This window comes from Neophocaena asiaeorientalis, unplaced genomic scaffold (assembly GCF_003031525.2).
Source record: "Neophocaena asiaeorientalis asiaeorientalis breed wild unplaced genomic scaffold, Neophocaena_asiaeorientalis_V1.1 scaffold144, whole genome shotgun sequence".
Taxonomy (NCBI): Eukaryota; Metazoa; Chordata; class Mammalia; order Artiodactyla; family Phocoenidae; genus Neophocaena; species Neophocaena asiaeorientalis.
The window spans coordinates 1,033,357-1,053,522 of NW_020175532.1; the positions used below are offsets into that span (position 1 = coordinate 1,033,357).

At 32.2% G+C, this 20,166-nt stretch overlaps 1 protein-coding gene across 2 annotated transcripts in view; it reads left to right on the top strand.

Annotated features, from left to right (window-relative positions):
• The first annotated feature begins 4,990 nt into the window (after nucleotides 1-4,990).
• The window catches only part of NOVA1 (NOVA alternative splicing regulator 1), a 136,241-nt gene continuing 121,065 nt past the window's right edge, over nucleotides 4,991-20,166 (top strand). The window contains exon 1 of one of the 2 annotated variants that reach the window (XM_024769195.1): nucleotides 4,991-5,108. The gene's annotated coding sequence lies outside the window, so the exon portion shown is untranslated. The remainder of the gene's footprint in view (nucleotides 5,109-20,166) is intronic. The other variant, XM_024769194.1, reaches the window with a different exon arrangement.

Sequence of the window (20,166 nt, forward strand, 5' to 3'; positions counted from 1 at the left end):
GCTGCAGAGAAACACTCAGTATTTATGTTGTTTAGTAACAGAACAGATTTTAGGACAGGTAGGAGCATGGAGACAAAGAAAATAGGTTTGGGGATATTTGTGGATATCAACTATCTGTGCTTTCTCTAGAAAGCCAATCATAATTACTGAAAATATATTATCTTTTGCTACTCAGACTAAAATTTAGGAAGGAAAAGAATACCTAATGAAAGCCAAAAAAGACTAGGGATTTTGTTCTTCAGATTAATATCATTTTCTATCATAGCTGCTTATGTTCATAAGTCATCAACTAATTGGCAAGGAAAAGCACACAAATTCTATTGTGTCAAGGTGTTAAAATATTATTAAATTTGCAGTGCCAATTGCTTGGTTAATTAAAAAATAAATGATTTCTTTTCACAGAATTAAAAGGTCAAGTGTTTCTATTATATTTTTTGAAAAGTTCATTCAGTTTATTTGTAGCGTAAGATGTATAGCATGCTGTAATAATAATATAGCATGCTGTATAGCAGCTTATTAATGAACTGGAAGCTGCTTTACCTTTTTTTTCCTTCAGTTTTATTAGCTGGTACAAATGCAGAAGACAACAGGTAAAATGTTTATCTGTTTGATCAGAATGGTAGAGGTATATGCAGTGAGAAACGGAGAAGTATAATTTTTTTTCAAAAGGCAATGAAATATACTAAGGAATAGAGCCTTAATTGGAATGTGTTCTCTGATAATCTTCATTGACCAAATCAGCTCAGAGCTGACTGATCCATAGATGTTTGACCAGGTCAGAGGCTTAGGATAGCCTCTGTAATTGCTGGCATATCATAGCTTGGTTACTATTAGGTATACTATCCATATTAAAAATCTTATCTTCTGCTTCTGGGTCCCATGTAGTGGTGAATAGTATTTAAATATTAAGTCTAAAGAAGGAATAAGAGAAGGGTCAAATAAATACCATAAGAATACAGTGTCATGACTATTTCAGTAAGCTTATGTGTATAAGGCAATTTAATTTAGAAGGCTCATTTTGAACCTAACTTACACATGGCAATGACAAATATTTTCTAAACTATTTTAGAAATAGTTTACTTATTTTTAGAAATTTGCGAACTTCAGGTTTTCCAGTTCTAAAACATAGTCTTTCCCCAATTTAAAACTACATTCTATTGAGTACTTTGCCCAGGCTTTAATGTAATATAGCTTTGAACTATATTTGCCTTTGAATTATTTTTGTCCCTTGTCTTTTACTGTTTCAAAACAATCTAGTTGCAAATCCCAGCCCTTTTCTAATTTTTCATTTTTGAAAAATATGTCCTTACATATTTTTCACAGACTACTTTGTACAAGGTCTGGCATCAGCCTTTTCTCTATCTTGACTACCACAGACTTATTCCAAACCTCATTTTTTTCTCATCATAGCTTCCCCTTTTGTAAAAAAAAAAAAAAAAAAATCCAATTCCGTGTAAAAATCCTCTTTATATTTGGTCATGAAGGCTACATTGTGGTTTCCTATTACATCATACATCAGATCAAAATTCTGAACTTTGGTTCACAGACCTTTACCAATATGTACTAACTTACCTGCTTTTCCTTTCTTTCAGCTCTCAGCTTATCTTCTTCCCTGACTTGAGGCAAATGTGCTTTTCATATTCCAGATGAATTTTTATTCCCAAATAAACGTTATTCTCTTCCTCATTCAGCAGAGTGTCACCTATCTTTCATTACTTAAAAGCACCAGAAATCCCAATGCCTCCTAGATGCTCCTTCCAATAAAGCACACTAAGAGTAGAGTTAGTATTCTTTTCCATTCCCTTCTCTATCTACCAGGAATTAAAATTTATCCTATTATTCTGAGGTTACTGCCTCAGCTATGCAAGTATTCTTGGTCAGAATACTACAGAATTCCAGTGAAGTTCTTTCTATGCTAGCTTAATACTAAAGCCATTTTCACGTTGAAGTGCTGTTGTAGAAATGTATAGGTAAGGAGCATCTTTGTTCTAGAAATCTAGTGAATATGTTCATACGTTTTTACATCTTACAACACATCGCCATGACATTATCTCATTTGACTCAAGAATTTCGGGAGGTAGAGTTGAGGTCCCTTTTTTAAGTGGGAGGGAACCTGAGGCTCCAGTGTACTGCAGTATTCAAGAGGACAGACTTTGTAATCAAGACGACCTCAGTTTGAATTATTACGACAGTGTTTACACCAGTGTGACTTCGGGAAAATTATTAATATCTCTAAACCCAAACTGCCTCATAAAGTGCGGACAGTAATAACTACATGATATACAGCATGTAAAAAGCACCACATGTGAAGCGGATTGCCTGGCTCACGGTAAGCACTTAATACATATAGCAACATGTTAAGGGATTGCCCGACACATACTTTTAGAATATGCCCGCAAGGACTCGAAACCAAGATTTTGAATTCCAAAGCCCATGCTTTTCCACTATCACTGTCTCCTAGCACACTGATTTAATTAAACTACTAACTTGATGGATGACCTTGAGCAAAATACTTTACTGAGTCAGTTTACTCATCTGTAAACGGAGTCTTTTCAGACTTTCAGCGTCTACTCCAAATACATATTTTTTTTCCTGTAGTGTTCTAGGTTGTGGTTCAGGTTCGTTATATATCCAAGATCTGTATAATCATAAGCTGTGCACATTGCACTGAATTTTACTCGTATATTCATAGTTCGTTCAGTATTTAGTTTGGGATACACACTCAGCTGTTGCCTGTCTTTAGTCCGCTTCTCGGCGCCTCGTGAAGGGGATACCCATACCTAGCTTTATTTATATGCTGGCTTGTTTCCGAAAGGATTTAAGGCAGCGAGTGACACTTTAAGTTCCCTAACGAAGTCACACAGTGCGAGTAATACTCTTTTGATGAAATCTCCCGTAGAACCGCCCTTGAGTGAGATGCTAACTAATGTCTTTTACCTAACTCTTAAAAATAAAGACTGATGTACCCAGCTAGAAGTCCTGGAAGCATACAGTTAAGGTTTTTTCCTCAGCCTTGACGCTGTCCCACCCTTTGTCAACGGTCACTCGAATGCCCTTCTCAGACTAGCCAAAATTGTCGCCGCTCCAGTCCCCGCTGGAGAGAGATCCCACCCCGCCCCTTCACTCCCTCTCATACCCAAGTTTCCCGATTGGGAAGGGGCCTGAAGAGCCTTTCTCACGTTTCCATATTATTGGCTGGCACTGCTGTCAGTAATATCTACTTCCCGCCTTCCAGCCTAGCGGGTTTCTTGGACCCCTCGGTTTCTGCGACTAGCCGCTTACGTTTGCCTGAGCCGTGTTGCCGGGGACCCGTGACCTTTCACCCCCTCCCTTCCCACAGGAGCCCACCGGCCCCCGACGCGCCCTGCCTCGCGCCCCCTCCCCTGCACCTGCCCCGCATCTCGCCGGCCCCGACACATTTCCATTTCTATGTTTATCATTCATCAAAATGGCGACCGGTTTTTCGGAATAGACCTATCTTTCCATTTAATCGGTCGAAAGGCTGACCATTTAAATATCCTAGACCTGGGCAAGGGGGTCCGTTAAGGAGGAGGAGGATGACCCCGAGTGAGGTGATGGCCGCCCGAAGATGCGCGCTGCATTTAACAGTCTGATTAAATAAATAAATAAATGGCACTTGGGTAGCGGAGAGCAAATGATTGGGGCACCGGAGAGTTTTGCTCTCTTCATCCCCTTGGTTTGGGCCACAAGTAGTATGCAAAATCTGGAAGAGTGCATACTCTTACCGCACTTACATTGTCGGTGCAAATATTTCACTGATTTGTCTTCAGGGGTGTGCATACGAGGGTGGGGGTGTCTGGTACTCTGACTTGTTAGTTAACATCCTGCGCTTCTTGGGAAGATGAGTTTTAACGGGACCGGTATCGCTTCTTCATTTGCACTGGAGTCATCTTAACAATGCACCCAATGCATCGAGGCAGAGGTGAATTTATCTACAGCACGTACATTAGAGACGGATGGGGGTCTTGCGAATGGCACACTCGAAAAATTTGGAACGTTCATTCACATAAGGAAGCTGGATTTACCGGGGTGTTTCCTATTTAAGACGTGATCAGTTTGACGGAAATTAAAGTTTATGGAGTTGGCTTTATTTTTTTAAAACATTTCAATCTTTCTTGGTTAATCTACCCCCTTCGTTTTAATGATTGTGATTCTTTTGGAGAAGGAACATTATCTGGTCACTTTTAAGTGTATTTGATGTAAATGACTCCTAAGCTTTTTAGTATTGGCAAAATTCTTCTTAAGGTCCTTTAATTAATGAGCTTAAACGAGATCATAGTAGACTAAGGAGTGCTAAAGAAATACTCCAGGATTAGTTAGATTTGGCAGTCCACATCACTTTGAGTTATTTCCTGGCAATTATTGAAGGCTTGGAATACACCCTACAGTTTGGGTGGATTATTTGGTAGGAGAATGGTTGTTTTGCATACTTTAGGTAGGATATAGGCAATGGCTAATTGTAGTCCTTATGTGTTTGCTCATGTTAAACAAATATAGCTCATCACTATTTACTGTCTTTTTATTTATTTATTTTGCAATATGTTAAGGTTTGTCATGGTGTAAATCTCTGAAGTTTTGTTAAAGGGTCAGTTCATTTTGTTTTACCATAGTAACTACAGATAGAATTGGAAGACTTCCATGTTTGGAATAACAACTGGAATTTAGTCATCAGTTTATACAGTGCTGCAAAATAATAGAACATGTTTAGATTTTAATTCCAAGTTTGAAAGTATAAATTCTACAGAATGGGAAACATTTCGTACGTATTTATTTTTCAGTGTAATTGGCTTATTTTCGTTCTTTAAAAAAAAAAAATTAACCCCATATTTCCTGCAGCTGTATGCCCAATGTTTTAATCGCTCTTTTTCTCTCTTGAGGGTGGAGGGAGGATACAAAGTTTAAAATTATTGTGTTAACGAAGTATATTTCCTTGCATTTTTCAGAAGACGGCCAGTATTTTCTAAAGGTTCTCATACCTAGTTATGCTGCTGGATCTATAATTGGGAAGGGAGGACAGACAATTGTTCAGTTGCAAAAAGAAACTGGAGCCACCATCAAGCTGTCTAAGTCCAAAGATTTTTACCCAGGTAGGTGCAATGGTGAAGAGATTGTTTGATAAATCCCCAAGGAAATAAAAGATCTACCTGTGTTGTGTGCTGTATTGAAAAAATTCTTAATAGTGTAGACTGTTTATTTATTTGATGTATTAGAGTATTTGTGGAAAAATTTTAAGAGTATTTTCACTCTTGGTTATGTTTTGTTTCTGTAATTGATATTCTGTCTATGATGTAGACCAATTTTGAGATGAATCTTCTGGGTATTTCTAAATACTTCTTTCTAATTAGGGGAAAAAACTCTAAAATTTAAAGATAGAAACCTAGACAGCTGGCATCAGGAAATAGGGTTCTTCTGAAGTTTTCAGAAATAATTGTAATGACAATAGACTAGAGTGAATTCAGAAGAGGGGGTAGAAAGGCTTCTTAAAGAATGCACCATTTACTTTCTAAATCCATTATGTACCTCTTTCTGCTTCATTGCTTTGTTTGTTGGCCCTGGAGTGAAGAGGACAAGTGCTGCCTCTTCAGATTTTTAAAATATTGTGTTTTTAATATAACTGTGACAAGGAAATATATTATTATGTAAGAAGTAAAATAATGCTTCAAAATTTGTGTTACTTAAGAGCTGTATTAAGAGCTGTATTTGATCAAAATATATTAACAGTTTGTGTGGTACTGTAGGTACTGTAACCCAGTGGAATATGGCAAGTTTCCTAGGTGGTATAATTTTTTTTTATAACTTTTCAGTGTGTTTTTTAAATTTAAACTGTTTATAGTACTATGCATTTATCTTTATCTTTTTAAAATCATTTTGCTACTTAATATATGGATTTTAAGTTTAACAGTGTATCTCCTAGATAAAACATTAATTGATTTGCTTTTACCTACATGTAGCTTCTGCAGTTTTTTTTTTTTGGTTATTTCATATTTATGGCCATAAAAAATATTTATTCAGTGCTGAGGGGACCAACACTGCTTATTTTTTTTCTTGGTAGGAAAGAAAAGCTGATTTGCTTTCAGTGATCTAATTCAGTAAGAGTTCTTTAGTACAGCAAAGACATCTGGTATGAATGTAAGCAAAACATTTGGAGGATTTCTTTTTCATAGCCAATCGCTTGGTGGTAGAAAGTGGACCACTGTACTGCATAAGACGGTTTTAGAATGGTTGGAACTGTCATTTAGTTATGTAAATTAAATGTAGTATGTTTGGCAAACATTACATTTATTAAACTAAGGTGTTATCTATTAGATATGTCCTATGAAAGTTTGTTTTCTGTGAGTGTAGTTTTGTAGATGGCTTTCCTTGTCTCTGAAACTTTCCTTATGCATTAAGAAAGTTTGCTGACATATTCACATTCTTATATTTAAAAGGTATGTTATGATGAAAAAAATGTGGAATTGTGAAAATCTTTAGTGCAAATAAAAGCATTCAAAAGAGCTTGATTGCAGAATTAATAATGTTATAGTTCTAGGAAAAGAGCTGCAATGGTAAATTAAATTCACTGTCAATAGATGAAAATGAAATAGCTTTTTCTGCATTATACATGAGGGTATCAGATGTGCAGGGATGTTACAGAAAATTGGTGTTTATCAAGGATATTCCAAATAGTAAATTAAATGCCTTTTCATTTGAATATAGTGTATTTTCAGTGGGTTGGAAAGGGTGCAACTAGAATTAGATCTTTTGTTTTTAGTCCACAGTTGTGTATTTTTTTCTTATTACATTGAAATTGCTTATTTTATTTATAGTTCTGAGGCATGTTATTCATATAGAGCAAGAATATCCGTTGGAAAAAATGGAAAACTGGAACGCGTTGAATAAAATTTTGTGTGTGTAGTGACGTAACGTGATCAAATGTGAGTTGAAATGTCTGGATAAAAGAAGGCTTATACTCTGCCTGTAACAGGTGGAAACCAGTCACAAACTATGGAATCAATTGTAAGGATAAAAAAAGCCCTGTAATTTATAAGAAGCTTTAATAATTTTGAACACTTTGTATGTAAATATGATTTTAGCTAGGTTATTACCTGTTCAGACAGATACATCTCTCTTCTGACAGACTTTAATAGTCTTTCTGTTCATACTTGACCATAAGCCTGTGGAATTATCTGAGGTCCTGGTATTCTTCAACATAGCAGCCTCTGAGCTGCTTTCAACTTCTCTTACTCAGATATATTTAAGGGATACTTACCTTGCTCATCTCAAATGAACTAAATTATAAAGCTGTGATTTATACTGCCTAGTTATGAGGACTTTCTTGTGGGATTATGCAGTAATTAAAGCCCTTTTTTGTGTGTTTCATATATGTACTTACGACTCATATTCCATTACAATGAATATGCCCGATGTTTATTTCATGAAGCATTTTTCTGTTTCTTATTTGTAAGACAGAATATTTGGGGATAAGTGCACTTCAGTTGTATAACTTAATGGATTTTCTCAAATACCTAAGTTTTAAAACAATGCAATTGTTTTCAGAAGGTTCACTTAAAATACTGGTGTATTTGAGAAAAACTTTCTTCAGAGTATATATTACAGAGTACAGACATTGCTTAAGTAATCTCTTAAGCAACCTTGCTTTCCTGAGTAATTTTTAATATTTATGGTTGAGATGAAGAAAATAGTTTTTGCACATTAATTGGTATGAATTTAGAATTTATAGAACTGTATATTACATTGTGTATTTTAGCATGTCATATAAAATAAAATAATTTGGGGACATTGTATGATGAGGATTGTAAAGTGCATTTATCAATTACTGTAATCGGAAAAAAAAGATCGATAAGTAGATTCATTTTTTTGCTGTGCTGTGTAATTCATTTATCTATTACTAAAAATCTAAATCTTATAAAATACTAACTTATTACCTGTGGTTTATGAATATATCTTTTATTCTTACTTGATTAAAGGAACCTAATTTGATTTATTTATATATCCTTTTTATAAGTAGGTTACCCAAAGTTAATGCCTTTTAATTAAAAAACAGCTTTCTCATTTTGGGAAATACATTACTGTATGCATTTTCAGGATGGCAATAGGATAGTATTCTTTTATTCCTTTATTTGGCATCTGAAGATGTGTTTGGTTTTGTTAATAAATAGATTGATTTTATCTGTTAAAATCATTTAATGAATGGTTCAGGTAGATAATTGGGAAAATTTATTGAATACATTATTCATTGGGAATAGTAAAGGATATATAAAATAAATATTTTCATGTATGCCTTAGATTTTAGAACATTTCATAGTGTACCTATTTTATTCCATTATATGACACTGGAGATATTCATTATATCAAACAGGAATTCTCTATAATCTTAGCATGTATTTGTGTGTGTTTTAAACTGTTTTTATACTTGTGGCTATAAAACTGGATCACATTTAATATAAATTATTTCCTTTTTTGGTCCTTAAATTAAAATTTGAGCACATTATTCCTAGATTTATTGTAGCTTAATTTATCACTATCCAACTTGGGTGATGCTTTTTTAAAAAACCACAAACTATTTATATGTGAAATCTTTAAAAATCATGAAAAAGCAGAATGTGAGTGAAATTTTCTTTTAGTGAAGGAAATACCCCACACTGCCTTAATTTTGACATGGGGAAAATTCAGTGGCCAATTTAACCATTAGGGTTGAGATTGTATAAGAATGATAATTCTTTTGGAAATAAGAGGAGTTTATGAAGTTTGGAATAGATCACTTTTGTTTACATTGTTGAAGGAAGGGTATTATTGTATTGGTAGTACAATGTGAATACTTTTGTTATAGCTTCTGAAAGTTGCAGTCTATACTCTTCTTTGATCTGAGTTGCTTTGCATCTTAGAAATTTACTGGCATATATTTTAAGGCAAAATTAGCAGGTAAATATAATTGTAACAAGTAGAAAATAAAGTATAATTTCCAATATTGTTGAATTTAATAGGGTAGCTGCCATTACACTGTGCTATACCTTTGGTTTTAGTATTGTCAAAGAGTTGCTGACACATAATGTGTTTTTCTTTAAATATTAAAGTTGTAATATTTATGTTTGTCATGCTGCCTATGGTTGTGGGTTATTTTATGTTTTGTCTGTCTCTATCCTCAGTTGTGGGAGGAGCCATAAGCTTTCACTTATACATTAATATCTGTCTGAAAATTTGCTGCATTTTTAATACTTTATTTCTCATGTTAAGCAATGGGAAATCTCAGCACATGAAGGAATTAGCATAGCACAATCTATATTATAATTGTACTTTCCGAAAGTTATAATTTTTATACTTAACCCATGAAAGCAAATGTTTTGTGGTATGAAATTTTTTAGAAAGATTGAATTAGCATTAAAAATCTTAGCTATTCATTTTATTTGATTCTTTTTTTAATTTCATCTGGATGTTATATCTTCTATTATCGATTTAGTAAGTTATGGCTTTACAGTGTCAGTGTTTTCATGAATGATATAGCACAATGTCACTTTGAAATTTGCTATTTGAAGCCTTCTAGATTTTGGAAAAATAGCTCATGTAAAATTTGTGGCATTTTAAGGTAATATAGTACGTCTAACAACATTGTCTTGCAAATATCACCCCCAAAGGATTTCAGGAATAGTTTAAAAATAGTGAGCACAGTCGGTGAAATAGTTCAATATTTATGTATTGAAGGTGTTTCGTATAATATACAAAGAGGAAAAACGATCTGTGTCTTGGGAACTCTAAGGAGTATGTGGTATCACTAAAAACCGAGCAAGAAACCACCAGTTAGAAACATGTCTTTTTATAGTTCGGTTCTTTTGTTTTGTTTTGCTCTGGCTTAAGATAATTAATTTTTGCTCTTAAATATTACAAATAACATTTGCTGAACACACTTATGCCACTTGTTAACTAAAATTCAGCACCTAATAATTTTTTTTTTTACTTAGAGTTTAGTCTCAGTTGTTTCCAGTTTAGTGGAGCTGTGTTTTAAAGGATAACTTTTATGAGCAAGTGCAGCTTTTCAGAATAAAATTGGGGGGATGAGGGTGGGAGATTTGTACTTGATTGCCATCTCATTTCCATCTTTGGATGAAGCTCTAGCATAAAGTTAAACAACATCTGCAGAGATCTGACTGACAAACATCTCTCTGGGACTCATCATTGCAGCCTGCAGCAGGTGCATTCAGCTTTGCAGTCTTTTCCAAAAAGAGGTTAGTTTGTTCTAACATTTATCGGTAGACCAGTGGAAGCAAGTGACTAGAAAGAAGAGGTTGGTTGTCACTTGTCCAGTGCTGGAATACTACAGGTAATTGGACTGGATTGGTGGGAACCGTAGCAGTATGTGCCTCACATTGCATTGCAGCTGCTATGGAGCTTAATTAACCTTACCCTCAGAGACTGAAGTGTCACGGTATAAAATGTAACATGCAAGAAATGAAGCAGTACTTTTCAATACTTCCTGATGCTTGGATTGGTAAAATTTCTGTTTTCTTCATCCTATTCTTTAAAGATATGGCATCACATTTTCCATTTTTTATATGGAAGTATTTGAAACTAAAATGATTTCCATGAATCTGATAGAATCTACATGAAAAGGAGATAGGGGCTTTAGGTGTAGAAATAAAGAGAAAATAACCTTAAGTAGGAAGTATTTTAAGTTCGCTATTCCACAAGTATATTTTCAGGTTATGAGTGAGTGGAAATAAGTGGAAGTACATTGTAGTTCTTTTTTTATTATCTTAGATTAACATTTATTTATTTATTTTTACAAGAGAAAGAACCTGTGTAAAATTAAGTTGTATCTTTTTAGCATGTTAGGGACTTTGACAGGCAAACCTTGCTGAGTGTTTTGATGTGTTCCAACACAGAAGACAGGCATAGTATGTTAAAAATGTTTTTAGGATGCTTCAGCTTAATATAGGAGTGCTGTTGAAGTGGTTCTTTACCACAATTTATTATAAGTAAATTAAAATTTGATTAAATAAAAACTCTAAAAAAGTCAATCATTCATTTCTTTTGTTTTAAATTTTTTGATATATTTGAAATACTGACAGTATGCTTCCATGACACATATAGAAGTTTCTTGTATGTTCTAATAGTGTTCCCAATTAATGTAGATGTCTCATCACAGTCCTGTTTATCAGTTGGCCTTTGAACGGAAAAAATGTCTTTAAATTAAATCTGCTATACTATTTTAAAATAATTCAGAATTTTAAAATATCATTTAGAGTCTTTGTGAAGCAGTTTTATTATTTTGACTTTTTTATTAGTTTTACTAAATTGAATTTTTTGGTATCCATTGACTACAACTTGTCAATTACCCAAGAGTAATTAAGTTTTGGAGTTTGCAGATTTTTTGTAATCTGTATACTTTTATTGAAGGAATTTTTACCAGAGTGGCCAATAACTATTTGATTCTGAAGTTACTGTTTGTAAGAAAAAGCTTCTAAATTTTATCTTAATTAGATTATGAATAATAGGTAATTTATTGGTAATTATAGTAATTGTGGAAAATAAGATTAAAATAATCATCTTTAGAAGTGGAGAGAATCATTCCTCCACTTTTAAACATATTTCATTTATCAATCAAGATTTTTCATTTTTGACATTGTGGAATGTTGTTTTCTTATTAATTCTCATCAATATAAAAATATTCTTTAAAATTACACATTTAAGAAGTTTTGATAAAGAAGATATTGAATAAGAATAAACATTTTGAGACTAGAAAATAGAAAATAAAGGTTACTATGTAACTAACAAACTTTTTGAGATATTTTCAACATTTGCTAAGTTTCAAACCACTATATGGATATCCTTTTCCATGACAAACTTGATCATGAAAACACATAATATCTGCACTCCATCATTGATCTTTTGCTGCTTCCTGCAGGGCCTGTCATAGCATCGTTGACAGGACCAGATGAAAAATGAAATCAGTATCTTGAGTTTTTTAACAGCAAAATGATTCAGGTAAGATTATTTGGTGTGGAAAATAAAACATTTTTTACCATTTTTATACTCATTTAATAATTGATATTTAAAATTAATATTTTTCTTATTTTAAGACCTGTTTTATGTCTTACTGATGTTCAGTATATTTGTCATATCCAATGAATTTTATTCTGAACTCAGTAATTTTTAAGTTTTAGACTGTAGTGTTTCTTACTTTCCTTGTGAAACTTAGCATACTTTTTGAAGCTTTGAAGAATAACTTTTCTTTCTCTTTGAAAGATTTTTGAGAACAGTTACATGATGAAGGCCCCATAATTTGATTGTAGGATAAATTTTCACACAATGAACTTACTAATTAAGAGTTCAAATCCTGCATTTCCTCTAGGATAGATATAATAAATGCTACTCTCAGTTTGATTGAATTTTTAGAAATCATTCTTACCTTGAAGAAAGTTGTCTTCATTTAAATTGTTAATAATTTGCTGCTCTAGTACTTAGATTGGGCGGTGACTTTATTTTAAGATTTAGTAGATAGAGGGAAGGACAGAAAAGAAGGAAAGGGGTAGTGCATTTTAACACGATAGTAGAGAATTCAGTATGTGTTTTTGTTTTATGTTACTAAATATTTTTGAATAACTGCAGCTTTTCAATTTTGGTTATATCCATTCTTGAAATACTTGTTTTTGAAGGAATTATTGTTGGAAGCAGTTGAGCTTCTACTTGGAGACCTTTCATTCACATACATAGTTTTAATTATTCTTTGTATAACTCCTGTGTTTTTAATTTTCTAAGACTAATTAATTTTTTTAAGTCAGAGAAGTACTTTTTAAAAAAAAATCTAGTTTCAGCCTTCACTCTGAAATCTGTCTGGAAGTTTTTCTCTTGTCAATATAAGTATTTATCAGCTGCTTCCTATGAGTCCAGGTGTCCTATGGTCATTATGACTTAGAAGTATTACGAAGCATCTTTTCTTTGTAAAGTAATATGGGTATGTTTTACTTCACCCTAAAATGTTGTGCCTTGATTGTTATTGTGTCCTTAAGTTTTGTTTAAAAATATTTTTATATTGCATCTGTGATATCTGTCAGTGACTTAGTGAGGACACTTAGGAGTATCGAAGAGGCTTTTTTTTTTCGTTTAAAGGGATTGGAAAAATAATGGAATTGTGGAACTAGATGAAAGAAATGGTGCTTAGGTGCGATCTCTTCCAGAATCTTCATTTAATAGTTGAGAAAACCAAGATACCAAGAGTGATATAGGCAAATAATTGTCCTGCAACTTTTAAATATGTTTTCTGAATTTGTGGTACAATTATAGTACGTACTTCATTCTCTTTTTATTTTGCTTTACTTTTTTTTTTTTTTCTCCTCTTTTTGAATGTGCCTCTCTGAGGAAATAAGTCTTCACTTCTCTCTCCTAGTTTTAAAATAAATACTCCTACCCCCACCCCCGCTTTTTTAAACTAAGTTGAAAGCACAGTAGTTATTTTACAGTAATTTTTGTTGTTGTTGATTTGCTACACTGAAAGGCCAAAGACAGGTACTCTTTATCATTACCATATGTTAAAAAACAAAGATATGGTAGATTATATTGCCCGGAATATAACCTGGTCATTTCTGTATTTTCATAATTGTACTGTTTGAAAATGGCAGTGTTCAGGGTTATTTGATTTCTACAGCTTTGTTACTTCATTTACGAAGTTTCTTTTTTTCCTTCTTTTTTTGTTCCTTCCTTTGTTCCTTAGCTCAACTTTTTAATTTCTTCATTTTTGGTTAAACAGAGTATTGACATTGCTAAAAAAAATTATATAGACTTTCTAAGTCAAATTCTGTTTTTGGGGATATGTATATTTTCCATATTTTTATGACATATAATTTCCTTAAGTATTGCATATTTGGCTAGGTATTCATAACAGTTGGTTTTAAAAGGGCAGAGTATTATGATTAAGAAATAAGCATGAGCGTAATTGTACGGCAATCTAAGTACAAATGAAGATATATAATAATTATTAATTTTAAAACATAATTATTTTCTCTTTTTTGTCTATCCATTTCATCAAATTGGTCCACTTCTCGGTTAATTAGAATTCTGGTGCTCTTTGCGTTGCATTATAGGCTTAAGGACTACTTTCTAACATAATTATAAAAGTCACTTAACGTGATTTTGAAGACATTTTTCCTTCACGGATTTAAATTAAAACAAAAAAATGTGTCATAGTCTTTACTTACTACAGTTGAATAGTAGAATTAAGCTTCATTGATATGAAGGAATTTATGTCATCCTTCATGCCTGCTGTATGTTCAGCATATAGCCCAGTGCTTTAAACATCTGTGGCATTTGAAACATAAATGAATGAATGTGTGATTGAATGAATGACCAATCTGAGGCTTCATCTGTGAATGTGGTGGATATAGAAGGCAATCTGTAGTTTTTCATTATATTTCTAGTTTACTTCAGTGGGGTGATATCAATACAGTGAATGTAGAAGGCAATTCATCTTTAATTTTGTATTATATTTCTAGTTTACTTAGGGGTGTGTGTGTGGGAGTATATGTGTGTGTGAAACATCTGTATTTCGGATAAGTAAACTAATGAGTTCAAAATTCAAACGAACAAGGAAAGACCATAGAAGTGTTAAGACAAATATGGGCCAGGTCTTATGAAAGAAGAGTAGAATTTTGTTTTCTATTTAGCATGTTGTCCTGAAACTTTCAGAAAACTGAAAGCTAGTATTATGGAGAGTACTTAAAAGCCGTCTCCCAGATGAAGATCAATTTAAAAATACTCTGTCTTAAGAAACATGAGCTTAACTAATATTTATTAATAAAGTAATACAAAGTACCTATATTACCAGATTTGATAGTTATATCACATTACAGTTTACTTATTGCCACATGGCTACCTGTGCAGTAAGGAACAATCTACTGATGACTTTTCTTGAGATACCCTGAAAATCAAAGATTACTAACCACTAAATTGAGGTTACTTTATTAAAAATATGATTAGTAAATGTTTTGTTTTTAATATATTTTAATATCTCATTCCCCACCTATAGTGGGGAAGTAAACATGTATAAATACATTAGGACTTTTAGAAGCTGGACTATTAAATTTTCTTATTTACTCAGGAGAGGAGTATACCAACTATGTAGTAGATTGGAATTTATATGCTTTGAGCTTGACTAACTCAAATACTTTATTTGAAATTAATAGAAAAGTTATTGAATTTGGTTTTCTTCAAAGTCTTTTAAATACTTTTTAAACAGAATTTAGAGAAATGTATGAAATATTAGTGTTTATCTTGTATTAATACATTGTTTGATTTTTGCTGCAATAAACCAATGAAACTTCTAAGATTTAATAAATATATTTAGTTTCAGGCTTAGTCCCTTACATTTTTATAAATTCGATTTATTTTTTAAAAAGCTGATGGAGAATAATGGGTTAAAATAACTCTAAGTGTTTACTTGGCCGCTTCCCCTGCCCTTCTCTGCCACCATGGCCAGATTTTAACATTCTGATGGACATTTATGCGTTCCCTTTGGGGTTAGAACGAGATATACAGTTTTCTGAAGTTCTTACTCTCAAGCAGGGGAGCAATAAGAAACAATAAAGATAAATAGCTGGTTATAATGAAATTTGATAATTGTATAATGATAGAATTATGTCTTGAAGTTGAAACTGCCTGTGTCAGTGGCAAGATCTTGAGAGAAGAGGATATACTTCAAAAAAGACTTCAAGGAGGAGCTGACAGAGTTTTGAGGGTTGAATTTTAATTTGCTTGGTGCACAAGAGTGGAAGGTCATTTGAAGCAGAGACAATATATATATCCATGGAGTTATGAAAAATTCCTGGTATATGCAGGGGTCCAAAAGTAGTTTGTATTACTGGGATACAAAGTAGATATTGCTGTGGGCAGAGAGTGGGAGTAGGGAGATACTATCGATATTTGTACAGATAAGAGAAAATGTATTAAAAATGTAAAAGAAAAGTTTGATGGAAATATTTTTAATTTGGAGACATTCAATAGGAAGAAATATTTTAAAGAAAAAGTACATTTGTTATGTCTATAAGATGAATGACAGTGGTACTGTAATTAAAATAGATGTATTTGTATAAATATAAATAGTGATACTTGTACCTTGGAGGAAGGATTGCCCTAGTTATCTAAAAACAGAGTTAAATAGTAGATTGGGGAGTCTGGCTTTCTGCCTCGGTTATATAAGTAGAATTAAAGAGAAGACTAATTTGTTTAGAAAGAAAGGAAAAAACTACTAGAGATAAATGTTAAATATCAAAGCTATCTTTTTATTAAGCAACTATGTGCTGAGGGTAGAAGAAAAAAAGTGTGGAACCTAGTGAATGAAAATGTCAGTGAGGAATGTTTTGCCGTATTCAGGAAAGCTCTGGAGATAGAAATCCGTTTTTGACATTTGTTCACTCTTATATAACCTGTTGTCTATGCAGGTGCATTTAAAGTTAGTGACTCAAATGGTTTCTTTTACTAGTTTGCCTTTGATTAATAGCTGTTTAGAATCATAGATCGGATAAAAATTTTCTCATTCCTTAAATTATGAATATGTAGGCCTAGTTTCTAGCTCTCTTGGTATATGAACATTTATTTTTAATTTGATGAAAATTAGTGATTTGCACAACGTATGCAATTTTAATGTGTGAATTTTAATTTTTTGACAGTGTTCAAACACTAAAGTTTTGGTATGTGATAGAGACATTGGTGTGTGTTATGTCAATGAAAATGAAAGTTGAAACTTTCATTATTGTTAGTGGATTCTCTGTCGTATAATTATTTTGTTTGGCATTTCAATTGATTATTGAGATTCAGCAGGATTCTCCATCATTGATAAATATTTATTTCATATGAAAATTAGTCTTAATTGATAATCTGTCAAATCCAGATGAGTTTAAAAAGTCACTGTGAAAAATATGGCACTGTTTTACATTTAGAAAATGAGATTAAAAATCTATTTAGCATTTATATTTATTTGTGAAATTATTGGCTAGTTGTGTAGAGAAACATTAAAAAATTGAACAGCTGAAGTGACATTAAGCACCAGATGGGAATTTGAAATAAAAATATTCATTGTGTAATCTTTATTTAAATGCTATTCATAATTCAATAATACCAGTTGTATAACTCAAGGTTGACTTCAATATAAAAAGGAAGCATAAGCAGAGTCTCATTGCCTTCAAATTGATGTGCATATCATGGCATGGTAACATAACTTGTTCTTTAAGGGATAAATAATATAGGTAAGGTGACTGCATGCATTGCAGAACCAATACAATTCCTTCTGAGAAAATCTGTGAAGGAACTTTGGGTTTGTGAATTGTTTCAAAGTGACATTTATTTAAATTGAACATCTTTTACAAATTCTGCCTTTAAGATGATATTCTATTTTACATTTACACGTATATTCTCAGCTGAAAATTTCCAGCCATGTTTTCTTTACAGTAATGTTTGACATTGTTTCTTCTGAAGTACGTACCTATTCTGTTTAAGGAAAGGTATGTTCCTTTGAAAGCTTTATCACATTTTTAGCTACACTGGTATATTTGACATCTTATTTAAAAACTAGAATGACTCTAGATGTGAAAACACAAACTGTGATAATAAGCTAAATATGCCATATGTGGTAGTTTAGGTTGGCATATATCTCAAATGGCATGTTTAATGTACTGTATTAGTAAGATTAGTAATTTTACGGTGGAAGGCTGCTACTTTTATTTTATAGTCTTTTGCTGGTGGGCTTAGAATGCTGACAGACCCTTTACTTTGTAAATCCTTGTTTTCAGCCCAATGGCAAATTTTTTTGCCATTGAAATTATCTACATGGGATCCCTCTTAGTAACTAACTTATTCTCTAAAGTTTGTGAAAATTAATGAGAATTACAAGTAATCAGTATATAGTTTGACAGATGATTATGAAATGTAATCATGTATTTTTGTTAAGGAATAATCTATTTGGTATAACCAAAATGGTTTAGTAAAATAATTAAGAATTGAAAATGGTGTTTTTATTTTTGGAAAATGTATATATATTAATAGGAAAAGCCTTGAGGTTCTATGTCTATATACCATTTATAAAACCATTTAAAGCAAACTGCAATAAATATTGCCCCTTTATGACAGTATGACTGCACTCTGAAATCATATTCCAGGTTTCTTGAACAAATTTTTTTCTTTAATTTTTTAAAAATATTGCTTTTATTAAAAATTTTCCTGAAAACCCTTCAAATACTTCAGCGGATTACATTAAAAATAAGTAGAAACTGCACTGTGAGCAGGATAATTTCCCTAAATGAAAGGGATAAATAATGTAGGTAAGGACTATGTACATTTTTTGACTACTTAAAATATGCAGAACAAATACAATTCTGTTTGAGGAAAATTTTGAAGAAATTTTGGGTTTAGGAAACATTTCAAGTAACAGTTAGCTAAATTAAGTATCTTTTAAAGAGCCAGGCTCTGATTTTCTTTATGTACATATTTAAACTATCTCTTGACCATTAATGGGAAAAATGATAGTCTTGTTTTTAAAAGTCTAGAACTGTATAACTAAAATTTAATAAAAGTAAGTAAGCAGTACATAAAAGTAATTTGCTAATCATGCCTTAATTTGATCTTACATCTCTGCTTAAAATGTCAGTATAGGCAGGAATTCTTATATCTGTTTTACAGTTGAGGAAAATAAGATAGTGAAAGTTAAAATGATTTGTGATATAGAAAGTTAATGATGAACCTGTTTGTTTACTGTTATTCTATAACTCTTTGCATCAGACTGCTTATAAATTTCAGTTAAAAAATACAGTATTCAAAATTTAGGTAAGATTCACCAAACTGCCACATTTGACCCATCACCGAGAAATAATTAGATATTTTTTATGGATTGATAATTTTCCCTGTTCATCTGGAAATGCTTCAAATTTCAGTTTTGCCATTGAAAGTGAAACTGTAATAATTCAGCAAAATAGAGACTAAAAACAAGTTTTCTGTTCTGACCAGACCTCTGTAAACATAGAACCTTGATATTGTCTAGGTATTTCCTGTCTTCATATTGCTATTAGACATTAGGAGAGTTTGAAATTTTGCCTTGTCTACGAAGTTTTTTACATGAAATCATTTGATTATTCTTCATTTAGCATTATAAGATTTGTCTTTCACATTTTAAATCATATATAACCACTGCTCTAGAGATTTGTTAAACTGTAGACTTAAGGTTAGTAAGGTCTAGTCAAATCACTGTGATAGTACTTAATATAATCAAAGTTTTTATGAAGATAATATGCTTTGGATATTACACAGTGGAGTTAAGAGTATAAGAAAATATCAAATCAATTCAGTACTTTTTAATGCTTTATGGGGATGTGAGATAGAATACAAGACTCCTAGAGAACATGTGGCGTCAGACAGAGCAGAGTTTGAATCCGAGCTCTGCCACTTAACTAGTTGTATGATTTTGGTCAAATCATTTAATCTTCTTGGACCTCTAATTTTCTCATCTGTGTGTGATTAGTACTTCTTGCATAGTTATAAAATGTTGGTCTAGGTATCACAAAAGGAAAAAATGTAAAAGCATGTCACATAATACCTGACATATAGTAAGCATTTTATGACTTATCTTTTTTCATCTTCTTCTTCCCGTGTTTGTTATATTTAATAATACTAAGTTTACAGCAAAGATTTAATGTAAAATAAATTACATTAATGGGGTGGCAAAAAGGAAACGGTATAAGGATTTTTTCAAAAATTTTTTTCTCATAACAACTGATTATCATAAAGTGTAGGCAATACAGAGAAAGTTAGTTAACCTCTCCTCATCCTTTAGGATAATTAATATAAATAATTTTGTATGTATTCTTTCATACTTTATAAATGCCTTTTTATATAGGTTCATATTTTACTAGATAATTACAAACGATATTTGTTATATATAGGAATGAGTTTTCAGCAAATCACCTCTTTTGGTTAATGGACTTACGGAGGTTCTAAGGTGTCCTTCCTATTTCAGCAATGTGGATATTTTTACTTACATAGCCAAAAAATATGCTCTGTGATATACCTGAATGTATGCAGAGCTTTGTTTGTTTGTTTTTCACCCATATGGTTGAGATAAAAACTAGGGACATGATTTTATAATATTTAAGCAGATTAAATTGCATATGA